An 11,334-nucleotide genomic window follows, 5' to 3' on the forward strand; every position below is an offset into this window, starting at 1 on the left:
AGACTGTTTACTGCTGGAAGAGGATTGTATACTGCTGGCAGAAGATTAGATGCTGTTAATGGAAACTAGATGCTGCTAAAAGAAGACTAAATACTGTTTACAGAAGCCTTCTGTAGCATGATGTGCACACGACATGTAATAACAAGATCATGTTACTATACATAATTATTATTATTTTATAATCTATCAACGTCCCTGTAAGTAATATTTGTGGCAGAAGTCTAGATACTGCTTGCAGAAGATTAGATACTTCTGGTTGTAAACTCTTTACTGGTGGCAGAAGACTAAATGCTGTTAATGGATAACTAAATACTGCTAATAGAAGACTAAATACTGCTTGCAAAAACCTATCTACTACTTGTAGAAGGTGTGACAGAAGACCAATTAATCAATGACCATAAGCTGTAATTACATAAATGTGAATAAAAAGGTCGAAATTCATCGTTTTGATTTAGTGCGTAATATAAATACTTAGTTATTAAGTTGTTAGAGTGTAAATAAACTTGATGAGCATTAAAAAAATAAATTTTATCGTTTGTAATAAAATTTTTTGTTACACCTTGATAATATCTGACCCACAATTAAGACAAAGAGTGTGCCTGTACCACGCTAATGTTTGATATTAATACATTCTTTGCTGTCGTCGACACTATCACATGTTGAAAAATCGATGGTTGGCGACCCGCCTTTTCTTGATAATCCTTCGCCCCATAAATATCCGTAATGCGTTCGCATGGCCGCTGGCTGTGAATGAGATAGGGTCGTCCTAATATGACCCCGGATCGTTTTAACGGCGGCCCACTGTTTACCACATTTCGTCACATTCTCGTCGCCACTTCGTCTAACCACCCTTAAAGGTTTCAATAAGATAATGAAACTGCGATACGGATGCTCGTATTTCAGCCGTTACCACCACTCTCTAAGAAATCTGCAATGCTGAAGCTTTACTTCCACTTTACGTTTATAGGGACACGATTCTATTTGGACAGATTTGATTTGATGAATAAAATGAAAAAAGTGTAAGGTAAATTTCTCAAACCATTTTATTTCCAGAGTATAATGAATAAATACATTGTACAATCGAGCATTAAATCGTTACAATATGTCCGTAAAGAGTGATATAATAATATTGAGCCATGCGGTAAATCGTAATTGAAAGAAAGGCCACTATATACTATTATGGATAATCCCTTGTATAGAGGGACCTATTCTATCTCGCTACTCCGTGTGTAACGTATCACTAGCCAAATTATTGCTCGCTCATTGTAATATACCAACGATTTATTGTAACAAAAAGAAACCGAAGCTGCTTGTCAACCAACAATCCGCCTTTGAAAGGTTATATTGAGGCGCCTGGCGAAGGGAAAAGAAACTACAATCTAAAATAATCTTTTTAATGTTGTACTCTTTCGGCTGGCCAAGCTCTTTTTTACCGACGGTACGTATGCAGTTTAAGCTAGCTTTTGCAAAGCGGTTAGCTTAAAAGTGTAACTTTCGTATATTTGCTGTATACTAGGCCGTTACTGGACTACAAGAATCATCGTCACTGATCCCTGGGTATTTTTTAGACGGACGATTAATTAAATCCCGAATTAATAATTTCTCTTACGTATATGAATTATATTGAGTATATGAAGGTACGCAAAAACTTGTATATCTTATCAAATAACATGCTTATGTAGTTAAATATTCTCATGCACTCACATTTTTTTCGTATTGAAAATATCCTCTCGCTAAATTTAACCCTTAATCTATGTTACAAACGTTACCATGTTTTTTTTTTTAATTACAAGTCTACAATCAGAGGGTTTCTTTATTTCAAAAAAAAATCATTCTTATTTTTCTTTTAGATTATCTTATCAACTAAAACACTAGAGCCTCGTCGGTACCTTGTATCACGAACTACTATGCACGGAAACTTAATCGGTCTCTTTGTGGAACCCTCGCCTTAATAGTTAACTTTCCTTATATATATACAAAATTACGTTATAAGCTCCACAAAGGAAACGGTTAATCCGTCAAAGCGAAAGATCGAAATCGTGGAATTCTTGTAGAGTGCTTTTCAGGAAATTATTTTAGCAACGACTTTGACACAAAAAATTGTTACTAAAATATTATTGTTAACACAAGTTGTCGACAGCCGAACAATTTTAGGAGAAATCCTTGATCAAGGGATTGCCGTGGTCACAGGGGACAACCGTTTCTCCAGGTCAAAGAGATACTGTTGTCGCGGTGAATTTGCTGAAATTGTTCGGGGTTAATCATTGTGTTAATATCTGAAAATAAAAAAAATATATAATTATAATTTAATTAAAATAAATGTAATTAATTAGGTGTTGACACAAATTTGATATGAAGAAAAAATTCGAATCTCAAAAAGAAAATGAGATATCATAACATTTTAAAATGAATTTAATGAAGATTTATTTTGGCAAAAATAATCCCTTAATTTTCATAAACCCCGATGTTAGAATTTTTTAAAATCGTATACCGCGAATTTCAAAGAGACGCACGGCTAAAAACGAATGTTCTGGTTCTAGGTCTAGTGTTAGTTCTACTTTTCGTTTAATAAAATTATACCACAATCTAACGCTAAATAACAATTAAAACCAGAGCTTACACTAGACCTAGAAATAGAAACATTCGGGTTTAGCCGCACGTCTCTCAAGACGGCTAAACCCGAATGATTCTAGTTCTAGGTCTTGTGTTAGTTCTAGTGATAGTGCTAGTGCAAAACTCGAACTAACATTAGACCGAGAACTAGAAACTTTCGGATTTTAGCCGCACGTCTCTCAAGACGGCTAGACCCGAATGATTCAAGTTCTAGGTCTTGTGTTAGTTCTAGTTTTAGTGTAATAAAAATATGTAACATAGTATTCAGCTTAGTTCAAGTGTAGTCTAGTTTTATTAGTTATTCAGCGTTAGATTGTTGTATATTTTTATTGAGCTATAACGGTCACTGCGTTCCCCGTATTGATCCGTTATATCGATATTTTACTGTAAAGTCAAATTATATTCATATGTAACATTTTATGTGGGACAAAGTAAGTAGGTACGCCCTGGTTTCTATGGAAATATATTTTTGTATTTTGCATCTTAACTGAAATTCACTGTATATCGTAGTTAGATATTTTTTTCTTATAGTTTCCGCAGTAACATCAAAATATCCAATTTATAAGCAAACGCAATTTTAATTTCCTCTGATGCGACCAGCGGGAGCAGTTCGTCTGTAAGGTTTGTACGTTGCAGCGGTGGTCTCATAGAGGGCGCATATGCATTATGTTTCAGCCCTGTTTGTAGAGTTTTGCTTTTCACATTTTACGAGCCAAACCCGTACGATTTAATATTCTTCCTGCATGCGTCGTATTTCAGCATATTTAGGCGGAATCTATTCGTCCCGGTACAAATTCGGTGCCGTTTCGGTTCCGTAACGCGATCGAAACGAAAAATTGAAGCTTATTGCGTTCCGGATGAGACGATTTCGACTCTAAAATAAGCGCGTTAACATCCGGGAAATGATGCGACGTCACGCCGTATTAGGACGCGCGTGTGCGTTATTTGGTCAAATGGAAGGTAGTGTCGCTTCTTACGCACAATTCACCGGGACATTATAAATAAACAGGCGGTCGAATGATGTAGAATGCCCAGCCGCAAGACGCGCTGTGATACAACCGTTTGCTAAGAATAGTTAGCTGAAACTATTCCCGTCTAAAGCTGGCCTACGAGGAGTCGACATAGGTCAAGTCTGAGGAAATCGTTAGATATGCGGTAAACAACTTTGGTCCGTACGCTCCTGCATGCAGACATTTATGTAGAAGAAGCCACCGTACACGCTACACTTATAGATTTAAGAATTATTCGTTACGTGCCAACGTTTTGTATGCTACTATAACTCCCTTCTTGATAAAGGCTGCTTGAATTTATAAGAACCATTTTGTAAAACAGTTTAGATAACAAATACCAGGAAATTATTTGCAAATATCTACGAAGTATTTTGAATGCCACATTTAAGTTTATTTATTAAATGGCATTAAGATGGTTGCAGGTGTGTGCGATGACTTGCAAAATGTCTTTGTGTGTCGAAACTTCGTCTGCTCTAGATTTACATTTTGCGCCGTCGTAAATTACGCAATTTTTAAGAGGAAATGACTTAGTGGATGCGGCTTGAAAGAGTACTTTTCATTTTGTAACTCTGTTTTGAAAGTTGGTCCCGTCTGCTAATTATATACCTTCGCGGCCATATGTTCAGTCGTTTGGTTCGAAAATAACCCGTTCGTCTTTTAATTTATTACGCATTTCTTTCGTTTCGTTTTGATCCCGTTTCACGTACCCGTTTAAAGAAACGAGGTATTATCCTACATTTATAAATAGCGGCGGTACTCTCCGTTTCGAGAAAACAGTCCGTCTTTTCCGCCCATCACACAATTTCGAATCCACATAATGTGTTTGGAAAACAAACAGTGTCAAATGTATTTGACAAAAATTCGCCGCTGTGTTTTTAGGGTCTATCGTAAAAGTTCACTGTGTAGCGGTCATTTCGAATTTTACGGAAAATATTTACGTTTCCCAGCCGTCCGTTATTTTTAGATTTTATCGCCGCGTTCGTTATTTAGTTTTCAAGTTTTAGTATTGTTCCCGATATTAAGTCATTTGATATTTTGCCAGACACATGAATGTCTAGGTCCCGTTTATTTACTATATCCCGGCTAGATATACGCAAAAGCGACGACTTCTAGATACGATCTTATAAACTGTGTTTCAGCCGTTTCCTTCGTAAAGAAGGAAAAAAGAGTAAATTTCCCAATAAATATGTCGTAAGTATACGTCGTTCGCCAGTTAATGACTATATTTACTGCGCATTATTCTACTAAAAGGATCGTTCAAAGATCCGAATTTATGATTCTAACGCATGGTATGAATAAACTTACTTTACATCTAAGTATATTATTTTATCTTATTTTAGTACTTAAAGATCAGTTAGAAATGGGGAATCAAGTTATTACGCATGAATTATCTTTGAAATGAACACTTGAATGAAACGTCAAATTAAACTTAGCAAAATAAGCACATTTCATTTATGTGGAACTTGCTAATCCACATGTGTCTACTTAGATAGTATAGATGAAATAAACTTTATATAACTTACTTCAAATTATTATGATTAAGCACGACTTAATCCACTAATACCCAACAGAACGTTAATGACCGTTAATTCGTTTTCTTTGATTTCTGGAGCGCTGGCAATTTCTGAAATTAATATACAATCTTATAAAGTATCTAATTTATATAAATCTTATAATCGTGAAAAAATCTTATGGAAGAATATCGGAAAGTTGTCAAAGTTGTAGCGCCTCGGTCGCAAGTGATTTCTTCTAAGTTAATAATTGAGAATGAGTTGTTTAACGTTATTAAGCCGATTCAATACCTTGGTCGCCTCGACCTCGACTAATGTTACTGTAGTATCTTGTCTACAAAATCTACTCCTAAATTGCTTCAATCAACAACAAGCTAAACAACAACAACAACGAATTCCCAAATCATTCCCTTACAGTGAAAATTGTTCAACTTGTTTGATGAAGCGAAGGTAGTTTGCGACCGAGGCAGTGCAATATGTGTTGTCCAATTTTATGTTAAAGTGTGATTCATTGTAGTTCATCGGCTTGATACACTATGATCATAACCATAACACTGATCCAGCTACATCCATTACTGCCCTGGTTTTCTTCGCTTTCTGCACCCCAACCTAACACTCTTCACACCTATCTTTACCTACGTCCACACGGAAAGGAACGCAAAGGAACATTGTGTTAATGTTGTTTGTTGCTGGAACTTGTACCTCAACGTTTCTGGATGTTCCTTATTGTTATGGATGCAAAAACAAATGTAGGAGCAACTTTTAGGAAAGTTGCTTGTTCCTACAAATCTTATTAGGAAATTTAGAAACATCTGTAAACATTTTTGTTTCGGACGCAGTGTGGACACGTAGTAACTTGTTTCAGAAACATGTGTGCAGAAAATATATCGTTCCAACAACAAAAATGCCGAATGCTTGTAGAACCCACGGGATAAAAGCTCGTTACATAAAACAAGATTCAATATTCTTTAATGAACTCATAAGGCGCATGATACCATGTGTATTTCTTTCTAAAAGAGTCGGCCTAGTCCAACATTTACGAACTTCCTTTTTCTGTTTTTGCAAAATAATAATAATTGCAGCCACTGCTGCCTGTAAATCATCATCGCACCACATTGTATTCTGAAACACTAACCTGATGTAGACGGAAAGTTTCTTGTTGTGGCAACACAGTGATGAGCGAATAAAATAAATTTTCTTGGTGTGGACGGAATGTTTACGATAAATTTGTTATTGTTTCTGCTTCCTAAACAGGTTACGACAATCAGGAATAAAATGTTCCCCTGTGTTTCTTTGTTGTGGACATACCTTTACATTCCATCACAATACATACCTAACAATGCGATTTCACACTTTCTACTACCTAACGCCACATCCCCCTTTCATACACATCCTTCCTCAGGTACAATTCCTGTACCATCAGATTCTCTTTCTCGCAACTTAGACCACATTGAGCATGGCCGCTAACACTAATCTACTTATAGTCCGCACTCCGTTCTATCAGAGCCACCGCGGCACGATACTCTAGAGTTGTCAGCGATCAATTACAATTGAGTATCACTGCAAAAAGTAGATAAAAGAGAATTGAAAATGGACCTTAGGAATAACTCTGCAATGATCTAAACAAAATCACGCACAACTACGTGATGAATTTTTTAGGTCCCAAAACGTTCTTTCAACTCTCCACTGATTACTGCAACGGCAGACCTAAAGATAGATATAAGATGATCACAAATTTTGAGATATTATTTGCGAAACATAATTTTCATCAAACATTTTATACTTTCAAGATCTTTTTGTTGATTTCAAATAATGTCAACTCAGTCTTAATTTAAGAATATAAATAAGTTATGATGTAGGTACAATTAAATGTTTTGGTTCACATAAATATTACGGGGAAGTTATAAATAATTTGGTGGCTGAATACCAGTTGATAGTCACACCTGCGGTGGAACATTGAAACAGTTTCAAAATGTATAATTTAAACGATCGTAAATCTGTTATCGCTGGCGTTTCGGAGTTTGGGCCGGCAGTCATTAAATATCGACATCGCGCTCGAGCGTTGACGGTGTTGACGTTAAAACCGCGTAAACGTTTCACTAGTTAACAACTATAACCGCACCTCTTTCGGAAGAATAACAAACAATAAAGTCGATAGCCCTTGGCTGCTTCCCAGCTACTCTAGAATTACCAGCGGGAATTCACCGTTAAGCGCGCTTTTGGCGAGAATCACAATATTTATCAGCTTGCTCACGCAAGTATTTGGCGTACTGTAAGGAGTTACCGATTGCTTTAGCCAAGGTTATGTCTCAAACTTTATAATATAATAAATTTAGAGTAGATTTAACTTTATTCAATAACGGTGTGAATGAGTATTTAACAAACAAATAAACACTACACTTTAAAACCTATCTAAACCGGACTGATTAACAAATACACATATATCAAACACTTGGGTTTTATTTGCGCAACCGAATCAACTCAATAAATAATTTGTGTAATGTAACGCTTATTTTTTTTTATTTCGTTTTTTTAAGAACACTGTTGACGTAATCTTTCAACACATTTCGTAGAATCCAAGAAGTCAATAACGTAGCGCCACGTGTAACGGTATGCGTGAGCTTCTGGGTGCGACTGAAGCCGCTGCTGAAAACCAACTGTTAATGGCCGTTGATGTTACAAAGTAGCATTTTCAGGGTTGGCTCGCTGCATGTAAACAGTGAAGCACCCCACTTGGCGCATTCTCTGGTCGGCACGTGCCAACTGGAACCGTCAATGGACACGCACATTGGCATCCAAGGTGCCGCCTGCTCCAATAAAGAACCTTGGCTCCAATAACGGGGAAATCCCCAGCTCAAGCCAAATACCCACGTGTTTAGATAAATATTAGTTTTATTGTAAAAAATTAAGGTACTTAACAAGCACGTTATCGATACAAGATTAAATAACATTAAAACTTGAGAAATTCTAAGAAGCGATTTTGAACCTAATAAAACTAAAATATCGATGCTATAAAAGGGGGAATGTAAGTCAATGGAGCCGGTTCGAAAAATAATAGTACATTGACTTTATTATAGCAATATAATACATTTATAGGATTTCATATATATAATTTAAAAAGCAATGTTTATTTCTCTTCTTCTTACTTCATGACTTACTTCACAAAGTTGGTTTGAAATTCGGAACAAATAAAAATCAAACAAAAACCCCCCTTAACTCGACGACGAGAGAAATACTAAATCACGAGAAGTCGCCGCGGAAGTTTTTCAACAATCGCAAACAATTATAACGGAACGGCACCAGCAGCAAAAGCAGAAGCAGCGCAGTGCGTTACACCCTTTTGAACTAGAATTTACGATTTAGCAGCGCCTCCGTGTTTACCCGGAGCCGTTGTGTCTGGAATTTATGTGGCGCGAAAATTTATTAATTTCTTTCTAAAATATATATGAATACTTAAGGGGGACGCGCGAGAAAATGCGGCTAGAGCGTGTCAGACAGAGAAGAGAATCCGACGAACGGCAAAACAAGAACATTAAACTGGCGACGTCAGCGCGGAAATAAAGTAAATTTAATGCTCGAACGAACGTATAGACTGATCATCCCGTAAAATAGGTCAGAGGATGTGATTTTAGAGAAAATCACGTTGGACCGCGAAACGGGGCACTGCGGGTATTATTTTTTCGTACGCAGCCCCGGAAAATAATGTTGAAGTCGTTTATTTTCGGTTGATATATTAATAGTGCGGTTATTTTCGACAAGCGCGTCTTTCTTTTTGCGAAACCGAAACGACGTTTTTTTTTAACGTGTAATTTTTTTTTAGGGAAAGTTTTTAACGTACCTTGAAACGCGCTCCGGATCTTTCGTAGTAGTGTTGTCGGTATCCATGGTTCCGATGGTGAGGGCAAGTCGCAAAGAAATTCGTCAAGGGTTAGTTAGCGCATGGTTCGGGCTTCGTCATGTGTTGTTGCGCTATTTTGGATGGGTTTCTTTCGAGGGCGACCAGGAGCCAGAGGCTCCTCGTGCCGACTGAAGCTGCACCGCGGCGCGCTGGCTGAAGTCCAAAGCTTGTGCCATCCCCACCAGCAACGGCCACGTCCATCCACAAGCCTGGATCACTGCAGTCGCTCCGTTGGGACAATATGCATGCACCGGTGTTTATGTGTGGCACCACGAGATATTTGAGACCGCATCTTAACCGATTTTGTTAATCCCACTGATTTGCTAAACATGACTGGTTATCATACTCAATTAATAATCATATTTATCATGTTTACAAATATGTTACACTTATATATTACAATTGGTGAAAGTAAAAATATATCTCGAATCAGGAAGTTATGAATAAATCGTTATTTATATTACGTAATTAATATTTTATGTAGAATGTTACACCACTCGAGATAAATAAAACATATTTTGACTCAAAACAAAACCTTGTGATTTCTATAGATTAAAAGATCTAAATTATAAATCTTGTTCTAGAATATCCAGAAATTATTAATGATATTAAGAAGTTTCTAAGATTTATTTCTAAGCTATTTGTAAAGATATCTAAAAATTTTCACCAACTGCTTAGTTTCGAGTTGATATGATGTTAATTGTAGACTCTCGGTCGCAAGAGACCTCGGCTTAATCGGATGAAATCATATATGTTCCACTTTAATGAAAGCCGAAGCCGCTTACGATCGAGGCTCGACAATATGGTGTTTAGTTTCGGGTTGATGTGATATTAATTGTAGAGCTTCGGCCGCAAGCGACCTCCGTTTAATCGGATAAAATCATATATTTCCCATTTCAACGAAAGCAGAGGCGCAGCAATGCGCAATGTGATAATCAATTTTAGAATACTTGCCTCGCCATTTATATTATGGTTATTTATTAAAAAAGATATCGCAGTAAAGTTTATTGTAATCAGTGAACATTTCTACGTATCACATATTAATTTCGGGTACCCGGTTTTTCTTTTATCGCGAGTTACGTAAAAAAAGTACCCGATTTTTGAGAGTGCAGCAACTTTGTCTACTTTTCGATTTTTTTTCTCCAAAACTTTTGACGAAAAAATTTCAAATTTGAACTGGTGGTAAACCGATGTGTTCTTAATGTGGGGCATACTTTATTTTTTCGATATTCCATATAGTTTAGCGGACAATCGCGGTTTAGTAGGTTGCGGTTATTTCGAAAACGACCTCGCGGATTTCACCGCGGTTTTTATCAAAATAAAATTGTATGTTCCAGACAGTACGTCGCGCCTTTATCTTACCTACATAAAGAAATAAGGCGCGACGTCCTGTCTGGGACGCACCATCTATTCCGATTGGACGGAACCCCCGTTACACCACAGAGCTTATTTCTGTTTCTCTATAATTTGTAATTCTTTAATTTATAGATATAGGGTTGGATTGGGGAAATTAAAAAACATGAAAAATGAGTTCAACCTCAATATACATATCTATAGTTCATTTTTTTTCTATAATACCTGTCAAATTGTTGTAAAGTTGGCAAAATTAACAAGGAATTTTGTTTTATCATGTTTTGAAATAGATACGTCACACTGACGTTTGAGCTTTCGTTATTCCAAAAGAAAAGGTGCATAAAAAATGTTGTGGGGTGTTTATTTGCCATTTACTTACCTAGAAAAGGTGTTTTGTTCTATTTAATTACTTTTTAGCACGTTTTTACAATAAATATGTACTTCGTTAAAATCGTATTTATCTACAAATTTATTAGTATTTTAACCTCAACTATTTAGTTACTGAAAATGTTACTAAAAATCAGGAAAATAACGTAAATTTTATAAGGGTCCTAGATAATACCAACAGAAACCCTAAAAAATTTACATTGACAAGTATTATAGAAAAAAAAACGAACTATAGGTGCTATAACACCCAAGACATTAACATTTTTATATCAAGATGGCTTAAAATAAAACACAAATATATTGTGACATATATGGTTTTAAAGGTGAATTGTATGACAGAATTAAAAAACATGAAAAATGAGTCCAAACTCGATATATCTAGGTGTTATAACACCCAAGATATTATCAAGATGGCCGAAAACAAAAGAAATATATTGTGACATTTATGGTTTTGAAATTGTATATCAGATATAGAGTTGGGTTGGGTTGAAAAATGAGTCCAAACTCTATATATCTAGGTGTTATAAGTTGTAACACCTAAGATATTAACATTTTTATAAAA

At 36.1% G+C, this 11,334-nt stretch overlaps 1 long non-coding RNA gene across 1 annotated transcript; it reads right to left on the reverse strand.

The window, feature by feature from the left end:
- Window positions 1-1,025: 1,025 nt before the first annotated feature.
- On the reverse strand, window positions 1,026-9,484 carry LOC111428029 (uncharacterized). Its single transcript, XR_002708029.2, has 2 exons — window positions 8,973-9,484; window positions 1,026-2,276 (listed from the first exon to the last, which is right to left on the reverse strand). It is a non-coding gene; the product is annotated as an uncharacterized lncRNA (long non-coding RNA).
- Between the last annotated feature and the right edge of the window lie 1,850 nt (window positions 9,485-11,334).

The sequence above is a fragment of the Onthophagus taurus genome, chromosome 6 (genome assembly GCF_036711975.1).
Source record: "Onthophagus taurus isolate NC chromosome 6, IU_Otau_3.0, whole genome shotgun sequence".
Taxonomy (NCBI): domain Eukaryota; kingdom Metazoa; phylum Arthropoda; class Insecta; order Coleoptera; family Scarabaeidae; genus Onthophagus; species Onthophagus taurus.